The sequence below is a fragment of the Triturus cristatus genome, chromosome 5_1, assembly GCF_964204655.1.
Source record: "Triturus cristatus chromosome 5_1, aTriCri1.1, whole genome shotgun sequence".
In the NCBI taxonomy this organism is placed as follows: domain Eukaryota; kingdom Metazoa; phylum Chordata; class Amphibia; order Caudata; family Salamandridae; genus Triturus; species Triturus cristatus.
In genome coordinates, this window is record NC_140587.1 from 435247052 (window position 1) to 435264535 (window position 17484).

At 42.8% G+C, this 17484-nt stretch overlaps 1 protein-coding gene across 1 annotated transcript in view; it reads right to left on the reverse strand.

Moving 5' to 3' along the window:
* PTDSS1 (phosphatidylserine synthase 1) overlaps positions 1-17484 on the reverse strand; it is a 334114-nt gene that overhangs the window by 265961 nt on the left and 50669 nt on the right. The gene's annotated exons all lie outside the window — the stretch shown is intronic.

The following is a 17484-nucleotide window of genomic DNA, read 5'->3' on the forward strand; positions in this document are numbered from 1 at the left end:
CCCCATCCCCAATTAAAGTGGTATGAAAGCATGCGTTCTCACAAACATTTGCTTCCCAATTTTTCACCTGAGATTAGAGTAAATCATTAGTAATAGAATTCCAAAAAGTTATGAAATGAAAGAACTCTAGGCCACATGTAATATTTTTCCTGTATTTTCAGTGGATAGTTGAGTGGTTCGTGAGCTGAGCGAGCAGGACATTTCCTTTTCATTTAGTCTCCACCTTGTCACAAATTAAATACGCTCCAGGGGGGTAGCTCGGGCGTGCTGGGTCACACGCTCTTTAACAACAAGAAAATCTCCTGCAGGGGTTAAACTTTATTCACTCATAAGCTTAAGAAAGGGGGTTGCTTAGGAAGCGTCCCGCTGCTCAGTACATATACTTCGGATCTAATTAATCTCATGTTCCAAGGACACCCCTTGATGATCACGACGCAGAACTCGTCTCCACGGACCACCGTTAACACTGCGATGCTTATCTTCCTATCAACAAGCAGCGGACGCCACTGTCCGCCCCTCCTCCCTATAGCAAGCGTAAACAGACTAAAGCCTTAAAATCTCCACAGAACAAACACCGATTGCCTAACTAGAAATCTGGAAACCGTGCACAGGAATTGAAAACCTTGGCGAACTTGACAAAAACAAGGGCAGACAGGCTTGTCTGTAAACAGATAACACATTAAATATAGGCAATGTTTTCAGATTAAACTGAAACGCCCTGCAGCGCTTATCTAAACGTCTCTGCTTCCAAATCCAGCTCCCCTGCCTGACAAGAAACAAAGAAAAACAAAAACAAAAGAAAATCACATGCCTGGAGCTCAAGAATAAAAACAGGCGTCTATTGACTTGCGCGCCGGCAGATTAAGTTAAACTAATAAGCAAACACATTAGGGTAGGATACAATATAGTGATACAATTACATTTATTAACATAGCTGGGATTCCCTCGCATGACTATTTGTTCGAGGTCCTCAAGCAGAGAGGATCTAGAGATGGGAGCAAAGTTTCCAACCAAGAAAGGAGCAGTAAAGTGTTAACAAGGTGGGCTTTAACTTCAACAAGCACTGGCAGAGCAGATAGGTGGTGTGATAATTATTTTCAAAACAAGCATACGACAAAACAAAAAATAAAAACAGAAAGCACCACTGTAGATAAATGTTGCTAGAACTGTAATGGTGTCCCTCAGCCGGCAGGTGTACTTAGGAAGAGAACGCGCTTTTGGAAGTGGCGGTTTGGACTACCAAGCTCTCCAGGGTGGGGTGTTGGGAGGAAAGTGGGGTCGCCTGGAGCCGGGCGGTGGCGTCGGGCAATCATCCTGTCCACAGGAGCCCCCCAATTGGGCCTGGACCACGTGCCCAAAAGGACGTCGGTGAAGGTCTCATTAAATGGCAGCAAGGGCTCCGAAGAGCTCGCAGCCAGTTGAAGCACCTGTCGGGTTAGTCCTGACCGCCACCGCAGGAAGCTTGAGGTTGAGAGCCTCGCCCGCCCTACGCAACACCACTGTGTAGGACGCTCCCTCCTCGGTAGCCAGGGTAGGAGGAGACAACATGCCAAGGTCAGGGGAGGTGTCCAAACCACTGGCATCCCCCAGTTTCTCTCTCCAGTCCTGTTCACTGTCCAGCTGGTCAGTCAGAGGGTCACCTGACCCCTTCCAGTCCTCCTCCTCATCCGCTGGGTGCCATTCTGGTTTAAAAGGGACCCTAGGAGTGAACAGGGGCACAAAAACCCCTCTTGGCGCCATCAGTTCGGCTCCTGGTCCACATTGGGATGGAGTTCGGGGTCGACGTCGCGCAGGGGGGGGGGGGGGGGACCGGCGTTGAACGCGGCAGTGGTGCCGGAGGAAGCGGCGCCGGTGGAGGCGTAATGGGGTCAACCGGCGCCAATCCAGATCTAGGTCTGGATCCAAGGGGGGCTTGCGGCGTTGGGGCCGGCGGAGAAGGCCTAGGCCCCCCCAACCGAGTCTGCGGGGCCTGCAGGCGGGTTCGGTTCGCCCGAAATTGGCATGCATCACCTCGTAAAACATACGAAGCTGGGCGGGAGTCGCTCCGAGCCCCGGAAAGGGAGGAAAACGTAGAGTCGACTCTTCAGGCTCTGCACGTAAAGCAGTGGGAGGGGTACCACACGCGTTTCTTGTTGGGTCGGCCGGCTGACGAGGAGAAGTCGAAGAGAGACAATGCTTCTTCGACTTCTTCTTATGCTTCAAATTACCCGACCCAGAGTGCGAAGACTTCGAAGTCTTGGAACTCGAATGATGGTGGCTCTGCGACCGGTCCCTCAACCTCCCTCGCAACCCGAATGGCGTGGAGCAGACTGCCGGTGCTCAAGCAGCTTTTGGGACCGCTCCCACAAAGCCTTCTGTGCCATCGACCGGCATTCGAAGCATGACACACGCGGTGCGGATCCATCACCGACATCATCCGATGACAGGAGCTGCAAGTCTTGAAACCGTGCATCCCTCGTGTATCAGGAGTCGAGGACTTGAAAAAGAAGTCAACAAAAGTCGTGAAAAAGCCAATCAAAAATTTTCTGGTGGTACCGCTCTTCCCGGATCAGCGCTGGTTGGCGCGGAAGAAAGAACTGACGTCAGCCTGCGAGGGCGTCTAAGTTGCTGCCACGTCGTCATTCCGGCGACCACGACGTCAACGACGGACGCGGAGCCGACCAACGCCACCTTCCGACGCGCAGCGGTACTGCTGACGAAAAAACTTCCCGGATCCAGTCTGACGCCTGGGGGTAATTCTAAGGTAAGGAATCTATAACTAACTTGTTTCTTTCAGATCTGGATTTTACTAAATCCATAGTAACAGACTATCTAAGGAAAATGATCAAAATATCCCCAGGGTTAATTATCTTAAGAAATCGTTTGAGGGAATTTTTTTACCTATCCCATAAATATGCATCAACAAGCCAAAACTAGAATAAAAAATGCTTACACAAGTTGGGCGAACTCCCTTCACTGTCGGGCGGTGGAGCAGTTAAAAATTAGTGAGTAGTTTAGATTTACCTATTTCATTTCATCTTGTTTTTTCTTAATTCATCTCAAGAACTCTCAACATAGGTTTTATTTGACTAGATTTCACCTTTCTTAGATCAATTCTTTGGTGGCTTATCCACAGCAATGCACTTGGTCTAATACCTTATGCCCTTGTGCTAACTTTACAATACAGAGCACCTTGCACTTTATCCTCTATTATCCCCTGTTTAAGTCTCCCAGAGCTAGATATTTGCTCCCTATTTTAAAACCCTTATGTCCTTGTGCTCAAATAGAAGATCATAGGTTCTACTGTCTTTGGATTCAATGGGTATCTGCTGTGCGGTTTTGAACTTAGTAATAAGCATTGCAACAACACCCTCTCATTAATTCAGTTCCATTGAAAACAATCAATTACATATATACGCAAGCCCCCACTTGCCATATCTTTCTGATTGTAATTGATCTTTTTATAAACAGCATTTTGTAGATTTCTGTTTAAAAAAAAAAAATGTTTTATGACAAAAATATGTATTCTGTGCTTTTAAGATTCATATGAATCGAATAAAGCCTATTGATTGATTGATTGACTGACTTCCAAACGTATTCTAGTAATGGTGGATAATTTTTCTAAATGGCCTGAGATCATGAGACCAAGGTGGTACAGAAGGTGGATTCTTGGGCATTGGTGAATTTCTTGGAGGATGTGTTTGGCCGAGAAGGCGTTCCGAAGATTCTAGTTAGTGACAATGGGGAACAGTTAATTTCTGATGTATTCAAAACATTCATGAAGAGGACTGGTATAATCCATAAAACCACAGCCCTGTATCATTCTGAAGGGAATGAACATGTTGAGCGCTTCAACAGGGTAATAAAAGGTATAATTGAATTATCTAATAGCAACAGTTTGGATTTGGAAAATGAATTAAGGAAAACCATCGACGCTTACAGAATGAAGCGAATGAACATAGCCCTTTTGAATTAATAAGATAGAGATCTCCTCGTGCAAAGGATAACATGCGATGGTTGGGGACACTAAAAGAGTTAATTGGTCGCCACTAAGAGTGAGGAGTCGCAAGGAAATTGGGCAAATTAACTACAAAGATATGATTTCTTGCACGAAGCGAAAAAAGTAAACCTCAAGATGGGAGATTTTGTGAAAGTTAAGAAGGATAGACTTGTGGAGAGGGCAGGTATTCTGAACCCTTAAAGTGAATTAAAATTGTGAGTAATCCTGCTCTACTTACAAATGGGAAGGTGTGGCATGCTAAGAGGTCAGCATTGTTCAAAGGAAATGATCAGAAACTAGTCCCAGGAACAAGTTGATTTACCCCCCCCCCTCCCCCCCGCCCCCTCCCACCCTCCCCTGTCTAGGAGGTATGATTGGCTAGATGATAGGCCAACTGGTGAGGGGGATCTTAGTCGAATGTCAGGGTCAGATAAGTGAGAAGACAAGAACGCTGTGGTAACGCCAACAATGAAATGGGGGGGAACGGAAAATAACCAAGTCTGGAAGGATAAGTGTGAAACCCAGACACCTTGATGACTTTATTATAGCAGTGAATACAGTTGTATAATTGTATACACACTTTCTCTGGTCTAAAGTGGAATGTGATACCTTGTGCCCAGGTATACCTTATCCTATTATTGTTTTGTTGTTATATGGTTGATTTATTTAACTGAAAACACAGTTGTGTGTTAATATGTTGGTTCATAAAACCACAAACATAGTTGCATTTATTTTGCATTAATATGTTTATTTGTGTAACCACAAACAGTTGTGTTTATTTTGCACATTTTAAGGATGTTCAAGCTACAATTTATGTACGTGTATAGCTTTATTTTGTATTTTATTTGGTTGTATTTTGGGGGGTGGATGTGTTGTGATGTGTTTGTCCACGGGATGTTATGGAATCAGTTCTTGACCATACAATGGTGTGAGGGCTTGGAGTATGGTGAGGTCAAGGGAAGAATGTGGGGAGAGCATTCTTGGTAAATACAGCTGCATGGACAGTTGGTTACTACTTTGCTGGTGCCAGGGGATTTGAGTCAGAAGAATAAACCTTGGAACTTCTTTTGCGTGTCATTTGGTTAATGAACATAAAGGTGAATGATGGAGATATGGGAGTCTCCATATATTCAGAAACTCAGTCAGGTGGGAACAGCAACGCAGATGAAAAAATTATCAACAATGAATTCAGTAAGTACTAGAAGACAGTTCCTGTCAATATACTTGAGGAAAAGACACTGATGGACCACACTGTAGCACAGCCTGAACTCCTGAGAGTGGATAGAGTAGTTTCAGTGGGCTGGGACGTAGACCTCATCCTGCAGGATATTCTGGCAGCACTGTAAGGCATGGCAAATAGTAGACATTTGAACAGACCTAAATTGTGCTTAAATAGGACCTAAATACCCTTGCCAGAGAGCTGTCAAGGAGCCTTGTGAATGTGGTTCCAATGAGCAGTCTGGACTTGTGCTTGGTAGGGATTCTACCCAGACTCTTAGGAGAGTGCACTCGGTTATACTGCAGAAAGAAATAATAGAGACAAAAACAAAAAAGGCTGTATTGTTTTCATAGGGAAAAGGCTGTGGATGTCCATAGTTTAAATTACTAAACAAAGTGTTTTGAGATGAATTTAGATCAGATGATCATATTTTGAATATGAAGCCTGCATGACCACCTAATGGCAGTTATGCACTTGAGCAGACAGTAGTGGACCTACTTTTCAATAATTATTTAAGGGTATTTTTGAAGAATAAAGCTTGATTAAATTCAACAGTATGGGTTTATTAAGTGTAATTGCAGCAACCCCCAACAGCTGTCATCCAATGCACTTCTGCCTCAGTCTCCGTGACTCCAACAGACTGGATTCTCGTAGTGGAACAGAAGTTGCTAGGATGCAGTTGCTAGGAACAAAATATGGTGACATCTCCATATAGAACACATGAAGAATACAACATATCCTCTTTCCTAAAATAATTTTTTTTTAACATAAACGAATAACATTTTAATTACAAATGTAATCCTGTAATTTCCTTGGAGGTATTGTCATACGTGTGCTGTGCCTAATGTTTCCATTGGAACAAACTTTGTTGTGATCATGCTTGGGAACCACCATTTTGTTGGAAACTACCAAATGCTTATCTTCCTCAGCAGGATTGGATTTAAACCATTCCCGCATCTCAGTTTCATTGCACTTGGCCACACGATTAGTATTCCACCATTTTCCATCGGAAAGTTTCAGGAAGTCACCATTGACTACAAGTATTTTTATGGATCGGATAACTTGGAACTTCCTTTGCAATGGATGGAATTTGTCTTCACCCTTACATACATACCTAATTCAAACAGCCTTGGTTTCTTGACCAACTTGACGTTATGTTTCTGCTCATACGAATCTTGGTATTCCTCAAATTTAGTTCTCATGGCACTTTCATTAATTACTCGCCTACCACTTCTTCCCATCCAAGCGGGCACAGCAATAGAACATGGTACCCTACCTTTCAACAAATAAAAAGGGGTTTCACCAGTTACAGAATGAGGAGTTATTCTGTAATTCCATAACATGTTTTTCACTTCACTCCTCCAACACCCATTGTTTTGTACAGCCATCTGAATACATTCACCAATCACACGGTTAAAGCGTTCTATTAAACCATTTCCTCTGGGATGATACACTGGAGTCGTACAATGCTTGATGCCCCATTTCTTGAGAAACTCAACAAATTCCTTAGATGTAAATTGAGAACCATTGTCAGTCAAAATCTCAGCTGGACAACCTTCCCTACGGAATATTTCCTCACAAAATTCAATCACATTGCTAGATTTAACTTCACGTACAAATGTTATCTCCGGCCAGTTGGAACAATAATCCATTAAAACGATAGCATACTTGTTGCCAACTCCTAATATTTCAAACGGGCCACAAATATCCATGGCTACTCTTTCCCATGCTCGTTCTGGCCATTTTACATGGTGGATGGGACTTTCTTGAATCACATGAGTTTTGTCACTACATGAACACACTACACAATCCTTAACGAATCTCTCAATCAGTCTGTCCATTCCTGGCCACTAGAAATCTTCTCTTGCCTTCCTCTTCATAGTGGTCATCCCACCATGGCCATCATGTAAAAGTTCAATTAGTTTTGGTCTTAAGGAAGTGGGAACTACTAACCTGTCACTCCTCCTTAAAATACCATTCACAACTGATAATTCACCCTAAACTTCCTTATATTGTAACATTATCTCCTGAAGTTTCCATCCTTCACTGATAGGCAAACTCTCTATTACTTTTTTCATAACAACATCCTCTGACATGGCCTGTTTCCCGTCAACCTCTTCAATAGCTTGACAAACATCAGATAAATTAGCTACAATCCAATCGTCCATTTCTGAATACGTTTCATCATTATCAGACTTGGCTACAGGAAGACGCGATAATCAACACTAATATTCCTCACTCCTGGAACATACTTCAAAACAGAAATTAAACTCTTGTAAATGAGAAATCCATTTTGCAATACGTGGGGTGGCTTTGCCTGCCCCAGAAGTGGAAAACAAGTCAATCAACGGTTTGTGATCCGTGTGTAAGTCAACATTTGTTCCGCAGACAAAATTGCGGAAATGTTGCACGCCCCACCAACATGCCAACGCCTCCTTCTCAATCGTGGAGTATGTGCTCTCGGCATCTTTGAGTGTGCGTGATGCAAAAGCTACTACACGTTCTTTACCTTCATGAATTTGCATTAAAACCGCCCCCAAACCATACCCACTAGCATCAGTTACAATTATACTTTTGTCATTGGAATTGAATGGTTTCAAAGAAGTTGCATTTGTAACAGCCTTTTTCACATCTTCAAATGCACGTTGACAGTTTTCAGACCATACAAAAGTAAAATTTTTCTTCATAAGTTCTCGAAGAGGAAAAACACAAGTTGAAAAATTGTAAATAAATCTTGAGTAGTATTCAGCTAGTCCAAGGAATGACCTTAACTGGTCTTTATCAAGTGTAACCGGAGCATTTTCTAAATCTTCCACAAGTTTGAACTTAGGTTTGACTCCCTCTGATGATAATGTGTGACCTAGGTAATCTACTTCTGTTTTACAGAATTTACACTTTTGTAAACTTATTGTTCAATCAGCCTGCTCAAGTTTGTTTAACACACTCTCTAAAAGATTGTCATGTTCCCATTTATCCTTTCCCCAGACTAATATATCGTCTTGAAATACAAGTACATTTGGGATATCTTTCAAAACACTTTGCATGACTCTTTGAAAGACTGCTGAAGCAGAAGCAAGGCCGAAGGGCATTCGGACAAATCAAAACGCTCCTTCAGGTGTAATGCAAGATGTTAAATGCTCGGATTCAGTTTGCAATAATATCTGATGATAAGCACTTGACAAATCTAAAGTGGAAAAGAACTTACCATTGTCAATGCTTGACAACATCTCATTGATATGAGGCAAAGGATAACGCCTATCCATGTGCATTGTTTTAAATCTCTTAAGTCCACACACATGCGGATACTGGCCTTAGGTTTGCTTGCAATAACGATCGGACTTAACCACTCTGACGCTTCGATGGGTTCAATAATGCCTTCTTTGCATAATCTATTCAATTCTTCTTTAAGAGGACCCCTTAATGCCAATGGAACATTCCTTACCTTATGTACTTTAGGAATTGTTCGCTCCTTTAAAATTATACGATGTCTAAAAAATTTTAGGCAACCCATGTCTTTTTTAAACAGGTTAGGAAACTTAGATTTCCATACATCAGTATCTTGTGATCCAGTCAAGAGTACTTGAGCAGGATGATTAGGATTAAGAATAATGTCAAAATGTTTCTGCTCCTTCCATCCAAGTAATGATTTTCCTTTTTCTACAACATATATTTTAGCATCAGTTTCCCTGTCTTGGAATTTAATCATGGATGAAAAATATCCCAAAACAGGTAACTTCTGCCCACAGTATCCACTGGATTAGCATCAGTAGATTGTAATGTTTTAGAACCCAAATTTGCCCACATTTGTTTATCAATGAGTGTAAACGGAGAACATGAATCTGCCCACATTGGAATTGTTTTGTCTTCCAGACTAATGTCACACTTTGGAGGGTTATAGTTATCACTAGATTTTGCACCCACATCATTAACATCATCAATGACATATCTCAAGATCACTTTCATTAGAATCAGCAGTGGACACGTCTCTAATCACATTCACGTTTGGTTTGGGATGAGCTGCATTAGATGCTTTGCAAACTCTAGAAAAATGACCAATTCTTTTACATTTGTAGCATCTACTTTTAGCTGCTGGACAGTGAATAGCGTCAGAAGAATGTCTGTTACTACCACATCTGTAACATATCTTATTAAAATTAAAAAAATATTTCTTTATTTCACCTTTGTTTTCTACATTTTTGTTGCCTTGTTTGTCACCGATGCTCACTTCACAAACTTTGGATGGGTTTGATTTGCATTCAGAAGGTCCAGTACTTGTTAATTCCTTAACATATTGTGATGTGTTCTCAATGCGCTTAGCAATTTGTATAGCTTTGTCCAAGGTGGGATCCATCAGATCTAATAATTTTTCTTGAACCTGCTTGTTGCTCGTGGCATTGCTTAACTGGTCTCTGATAACTTCATCACGTAAATCTTTAAATTTACACGTGGTAGCTAATCTTCTTAATGCCGCTACATATTGCTCTATTTTTTCTCCTTGCAATTGCTTACGTGAAAAAAAATGTATATCTCTACCACAATACTCAGTTTTTTTCCATAGTTTTCCTCCAACATAACCATGGCAACTTCATATACATCTTCGTCATCATCGTCGGAATTAGAGTTATTACCACCGCTCCTTACATATGATAAAGGTTTTGGAAGGGTTTTTAATACATTTCTGCCCTCTACGCCTAGATGGTGTTTCAAATTCGCTAGTTTTCTACTGGAAATATCAACTTCTGCACCAATAGCTTCTAAATATATGGTAAAGACTCTTTCCAATCTTCCCAAGCCATGCAAGGGGCACCAGGTTCTTGTAAAAATGTGGGAGGAGGACTAATGGCTTCATTGGACATAATTATTAAAATCAATAGGGTCAATCACTGAATTGTATTTGGTTACAAATGCAGATAGATGTTGACAGAATTTTCCTCAAAACAGGCGATTATTTGTCGCAAATATGCTTTAGTAGAAACTGGCAGACCCTCACAGACTCACACTGAATAGTGAACGGAGTATTTTATCTAAATGTAAATTCTCACCTAAAATGTGTCGTATTTGATCCACTTTAAAAAGGAAAGATGTATTGTCTGCAGACACTCTTCCGATGATTTCTTTTTTTACATAAGCGGGATAACAAACAGAAAATTCCGTATCGGTGTTATTAATTTTTTGGGGAAAAAAAAATGGCGGCACGTACGGCGTGACCTCAACCCAACGTGAGTCACGTAACGTCCGTACCAACGCGCACTGTTCCTCTTCCGGAGCTTCGAACACACAACTTGAGCGAGAGACTGTGATCGTGTGTTCTCACTTGTGATGGTTCAAAATTCGTCACGCTGATGCACATCCATTAACGACAAAACGTAAGTGTGTTTTGTACTTACGTTGTTGATATTTGGTCCGATGAGATTACCAAACCAAACCTGCACGTATAAAGGTTGCGCAAACGCAAATACTGTTGTAATGTGGATAACGATCTTCAAATGCGCCTCATAGATTTATAGCGATCTTCTAATGCACTCTTCAAATATCGCCCTGGTATTGAATTCCCTTGTTTCCGCCCCCACTTGTAAGTTGAAGCGCAAACTGTTTACACAAGGTCCTTCGCTGGCGGAAAATATCAGTGCCACTACGATCTTTCAATGCACCTCTCCGGTTATCCTAGGTTGTGAATTCCCTTGTCTTCGCCTGTACACTGCAGATACAGATAGTCTTCACAAGGTCACACCTTGACAGGAGATTTTAGAGTTGACAACACTGGAATTTTTTTTCTGTTGAGGGTCTTCAATGTTTCAGGGAAACATGCAGCTGTACGATTACTTCCCTTTAATTAGAGCGGCTTAATCTTCTTCTTTAATGGGTCATCCCATCCTCGTCGCCATTTTTGAAGAATAAAGCTTGATTAAATTCAAAAGTATGGGTTTATTAAGTTTAATTGCAGCAACCCCCAACAGCTGTCATCCAATGCACTTAGACTGGATTCTCGTAGTGGAACACAAGTTGCTAGAATGCAGTTGCTAGGAACAAAATATGGTGACATCACCATATAGAACACATGAAGAATACAACAGGTATGAGATAAGGCTGCCCGCCATCTCACGCATTGTTTTCACCATGGATTGAGGCACCTGAGACACTGTAGGGAAGGTAGGGAGGGGAGAGAGACTGGGCCTATAAGTGGTTCGACTAGCTTAACGTCACTGAATGCCAACATTGTCCTCCTTAAGGTGACTGAGCAAAGCATGTTGTTCCCTGCATATCAGTAAACAGATGGAGAATTCCTCTCTTGCTCAGGATTTTGGCTTATTGATTTTACATACCGTACACAGATCATATAGTTTTAGGGCCTCTTAGCAAGCACGTATCAGCCACTGTTCTGCTATTGTGTCATTCCCATTTTTCTTCCACCCACTACAGCATAAAGAATTGGTCAGTGGGTGAGCCCACTTCAGCAATTTGACAACTTCGCTATGAGAGATGGCATTCGGCTTTTGTTACAAGGAGCATATCTGCATGCAAAGAAGCTCCCTGAATTGCCAGAGACTACAATGGCAATGCATGTTCTTTGAGACAACATTTTAAAATCAAGACTTTTCAGCTTCATTCAGTCCAGTAGGTTCGACCAGAACGCGAGTTTCAGTAACATCAAAGTCAAATTTTCCTAGCCAACAATCGCCTCTTTTCCAGATAAGTTCAACGGGGTCATCTTGGTCTTAAAGAATCTGCAAATGTCAAACTCCTTCCCAAAAGTACTACTTTTTCTGAAAATGGAGAAACTTCGGGCTTATCAATATTATTGTTCTTGGAAATCCTCGTGGCTGCAAGGACATGAAGTGGTTGGCAGGTTTCCTCTGCATCAGGAACTTAGAGCTGCAGGCACAAGAGGTAGTGCGGACCAAGACTTCAACAAATCTAGGAGTCGGTTCATGAAATTATTTTTAACAACACTGAGAGGAATTATTTCTTCTGGGTTTTTAAAGAGACGAGGCGAGAATATTATTTGTAGAGGATACATGCCATTACCCATTCTAGCATTAGCTCAACACTTTCACTTGGTCTACCATTTCCTCGTTTGCCTATTTTCAACAATAGAATTACCTCAACACCATCTAATCATTCGATCCTTACCTCATCATTAAAACCTAAACCCCATATCTACCAATGAAAAACATTCTATTATGCTAAAATTCAATTATTTTAATATTGCATCCTTACATTAATCCTACTGCTAACCTTAACTGTACTCATGATTTGATAAATATCACTGTATATGGATTTAATTATATGTAATTTATTTCCAATTCATTGAAGTACATAATGAATTTTGTACTCAAGTATTTCACTTTCATTTAACAATCTCTTCCTCTAACCCGAATATTAATACTACCCATAACCAGTTTTAAATATTGGTATTTAAATAAAATTCAAGTTACTACAGTACGTCTTCTTACTAGGTACCTCTAAACCAATCTCTAACGGTCCCTCCTACTGATCACAACCCCGGTTTTTCATGGTGAAATGCCAGCCAAGCTTGGGAGACTAACCTCATGATTTCAGAAATCTCAGAGCTCTTCTTGCAATAGCCAAGAACTCTGTTGCTGGGTCAGCGGAACTCTGCTGATACAAGGGCCTTATTGCAGCTACAGCGATTTATCTCATGCCTGTGAGAAAAAATGAGCACCAAACCAAGCAGTACCTTTAGACAAAAGGAACTTGTATACCGTTTGGGCAGAACTAGCTGATCCCCGTCCACCTCATCGCCTTCATTTGTACAGTCAGACTCTTAAGACATGGGGAAGGAGCAGGGTCTCTGGCAACCCTAAACTTTTATCTTTATTTCATTCAGACATGTTGAATAAGCACTTAACCACATTTGGCTGAATTAAGTTTAAAAAAAGTAGCTCTCTCATATCATTGCAATGGAATTAAATAATAATAATGTATTTCAGATTTGCCAGAAATCTTTCAAATATGTACAGGCGCCACCAGCCCATATAAAACATTTAAGTCAAAATACTTTTTTTTTTAATTTTTTTAAGTGGGCAGCTTAGAGCAGAAACTGTCAACTGTATGTTCCGCACAAAAAGATCACGAGATAAGTCGGATTGTAGGGAAGAATATTACTACTCCACTGCCACATAAACTATAAACGTGGAAAGACTGGAGTGGCCCCATGTATTATACCCAATTTACAGTTTATGGATTATTCCTATTTGACAGATCCCAGGTGTCGCCTGATGATTTCAACCAAATGCCGATCTGGTCATGTGATAATAGTAACTACACTGGGACTCAAAGAAAAGAACATTTAAGCATAACATGTTGAGGTATGGTCATTGGGACTCAGACCACAGCAGAGATCAAAATGTTGCAGATCCAAAAAGCAAAAAAATTAGAAGGGGGCACTCCCATACTTTCATCAAAGAATTCTCGAACATAAGCAAGGAAGTCCAACAGCTAACACTGCGAAAAGCGGGAGGTGCAGTACAAACTTTTCCCTCTGCAACAAACAAAACAAGATCTCCTGGTTGCTTGAACATACAAGCTGTTTATACCCTGTATTTACACATTGAATTACATGTACGAGCATGTTTCCAAATCTTATATATTTTTATGATGTATATGGCCCACTCTTATTCTAATGCAAGTCACCTTTGTCTGTAGAACACACCCCTCACTGCTTTTAAATTTCACAACCAAGCGCGTCATCAAGCTAGCTTCCATCATCACCGAAGCTTGCTTCCAAGGGTCACTGTCATTAATAGAACATATGCACTGAAACACTATCTGCTACCAGTGACATTTGTAACAGCACTAACACCAGTGGAAACAGAGTAACACCATCTCATTACTGTTTCATAGAAGGTAAAATATACTCCGTCTTGAATGTAGGGACTCTGAAACCTTGAGTTCGGACGTTTGCGCACTTAACACGATTGCAAAAAACAACAGTCAAGAGAATTAAACGAGCCATAAAGGAGGTTAGCTCTAAGTGAAGGTGAAAGGAACATGCAGATTTACAGAATGACTTCAGATGCAATACAAATCAATATAAACATTTGTGAACAATCTTTCTTTGTGACATAGTATAATTATCGCCTATCACATATGGCAAAAAAACACATCTATTTGCTTAAGCACATTATGTTGGGACTACTGAGAATTCTGTAAAAAGAGCACTAGAAAGTGATGCTCTCTACATCAGTGCATCCTTTCCACTGGCAGCACAAGAAGGTTTCTCTCCAAAGGCACCCAATGAGGATCCGAAAGAGCGCCATTCAACTACAGCAGAAGAACTTGTGGATCACTTAATAAAGGCTGAAAAGCCCAATGTGGTAAAAGTCTTGTGTTAAGTTTGTCTCATTGTTAGAAGGTGGTTCTGACACTATGGGCCGCCCGGATTTTTTTTGATTTTTGAGCACCTAATTGTTGAGCTTTTACTGTGGGGGAGCCTCATAGTTGGGACTCACCCACAGTGAACTCGGGATGTAAGAGACTGCATGGGGATTTTAATGGTGTTCCCCTGGCTTGACCAGGCCACTGCGCAGCAGCTGGAGTAAGGGACACCGGGCTGGTTACATGCAGACACATGTGTACATGCGTGTGCACACGTGTACGGGCTGCGCAGGGGAGATTCCTAGAGTGCGCAGCCCAGGAGCAGCTACAAAGTGAATGGTGTGGCAGGACTTATGCAGTATTGGATGGTGATATTGGAATAGGCTTTATACGCTGGAAAGAAACATGCCAGGGAAAGTCAGTGTGTTTTACTGTGTTTTCACTTCATTATTTCTCTAAGGGAATGTGGGGCCCATGGCTAAATTAACTTCCACAAGGCCTACAGTTTCCAGACATGCACTAAAGTCCATTGTATTGGAGGTGAAAAGAAGTATTCTGCAGAGCCAAAGTCATATTTGTACTGCTTATGGGTCATCCAGAACTGTCATATTTCTGTGAGCCAGCCAGGACCAGACCCAGGCTGAGGGCTGACCTCAGCTGGATGGATTGATAACCTTTCTTCCACAAGCTAGGGCCTCCTATCCACTAAGAGAAGATGGGAGGGGCTACAGGCTCATCAATTAGCAGCTGTCACTGGGTGCCAGGCACCAGGCTGCACCAAGGAGGGAAGGCAGCGTGGGGGATGAGGCTTCAGACATGTGGCCAGAAACCCTGGACGACACCATTTTTAACAATCCTAGAGGCTGGACAAGAAGGAGGGAGCAGGGGCAGGGACGTGATGTGTCGCTGTTTGATAGGACCAACAGAGACTTCCTGCCAGCCCCCTACTCAACTTTTAAAAAGTGCCTGCACAGGAAGAGAAGCTCTCTGGGGTGTGTGCTCGGCTGAGGCTGAAGGTGCAAGATCCTGGCGCAATGGGCAGTTGGAAGGAGAGACCCGCTGACTGCCCCCAGGACCCTATCAGCACCAGAAGAAGAGCCCAGGAGTGGTGCACAGAAACAGGGGCCTCTGCGCAGGGACAAGAGGGGCCCAGAAAGAGAGCCTAACGAAAGACTGGCGCAGGGAGCCAGTGAAGACAGCACACTGCTGAATCTACGCTCTCAGAGTCCCAGAGGGCAGAGGAGAGTGTTCCCAGTGGCGGGGGCTGGTAAAGAGGAGCATGAAGCGCCCCATAATGCGTCGCCAGGCATTTGGAAATCTGCCGTTTTGTTGCTTTGTGGCCCCCAGAGGAGGGGGGTCACCCTCCCGTGTGAAAAGGGGTGCAGGGGGGGCTGCAGGAGCAGGTGCTTGGGGAGCTGTTGGAGAGGCCCAGTCTTCCCCCCCCCCCCCCAGCACGAAGAAATCTGCCATTTTGGTGCCTGGTGGCCCCCAAAGGAGGGGGTCACCCTCACGTGTGGAAAGGGGTGCAAGGGGGGGCTGCAGGAGCATCGCAGTCTCCCCCAGCATACAGAAGAACAGTCCACCCCCAAGTTTCACGGGGCATCTGAAAGAATAGCCTCTCAAGGCCTCAGCCAGCCTTTAACACCTTCTAGGCTGGAACTTATGTTCTACAGCTGAGGGGGTACTATGAAGTGCATCACGGAGTGAAGGGCTGAGTTGGGGGATGTCTGGAGAAGGGCATCCCCTGGAGGTGAAGTGGTGTAATTGCACCGAAATGCATTTACTATTGGTTATTTCTTTTTAGGTGGACTGAAAGTCACATGTGTAAAGTGAAGTACCCGTGTAAGGTGATGTTAAGCTAAATGGAGTTATGTTGCTGGACCTTCCTGCTAGGGGGCTGGCTGTATTTATGTAATCCCATGCTTTTACCTGTGATTCCTTTTAAAGTGAGAAGGAGAAGTGTAGTTGCCAGGAGTACTTCTTTTGAAGGGACTGTAAGTCACATGTGTAAGGAGATGGCATAAGCCAAGTGGGGCTATGTTGCCAGACAGTCCTGCTAGGGTGTCTGGCTGTATATGTGCAATCCTGTGATTTCATCTGTGATGCCATTAGGGGCTGTAATTGCAATGCATTCAAATGATCAACCAAGGTGATGAGTACTGTCATTCTAAAGTGTGCGTAAACATGGATTCTTGCTGCTGCGCTTAGGTGAAGACCCCAGAATGCTAGCCCTTAAGATATAGAGGTGCATACTTTATGGTCAGTAGGAGATGCTCAGTCAGGGTCATGTGTCACCAAGGCCGGTTTACCCCTTTTTAATGCTTGTTGAGGTAATGGGGTGGGTCGCCACTGGGATGGTGCCAGTGCGCAGGGCCCTCGCTCCAGGTTATGTTCAACTAACTGCATTGGGGGCAAGTTGATGTGCATACATGGGAGTGGTGGTACTAGACCCCACCCCCCCTGCGGGTGGGGTGGAGATGTTATGCAATGTCACAAAGTAATTCCAACAGCTTATGTATATTTGTAAATTGGTGCATAGTATTGAGTGGTGTGTGTGTTTAATAAATGTACTCTTACTTTTATAAAGCAAAGAACAGACTGGACAATCAATTATTCAGTGTTATTTTTGTGCGCCTGCAAATGGCGATTAGTAGCCCACACCAACTCCCTTGAGTAAGCCTCAGACTGCTCTGCAACGCTACCCTCTGAGAGTCAGGCGCTACAATTGGGTGTTTGGTTCCCAGTGAAGGACAAATGTAGTCATGTTATTTGTGCAGGCCTCACAGATGCTGCCTCATTTTCCAACACTCATGATCCACAATCTTGGGCCACCAATGTTGCAAATGTGATAATTTTCACCAATAACCAGGTACATAAGTTAAAAGCAGAAAATAGAGTTCCATTCTCTTGCGGATTTTCATGTTATGGAGAGGAAAGCAGACCTGTG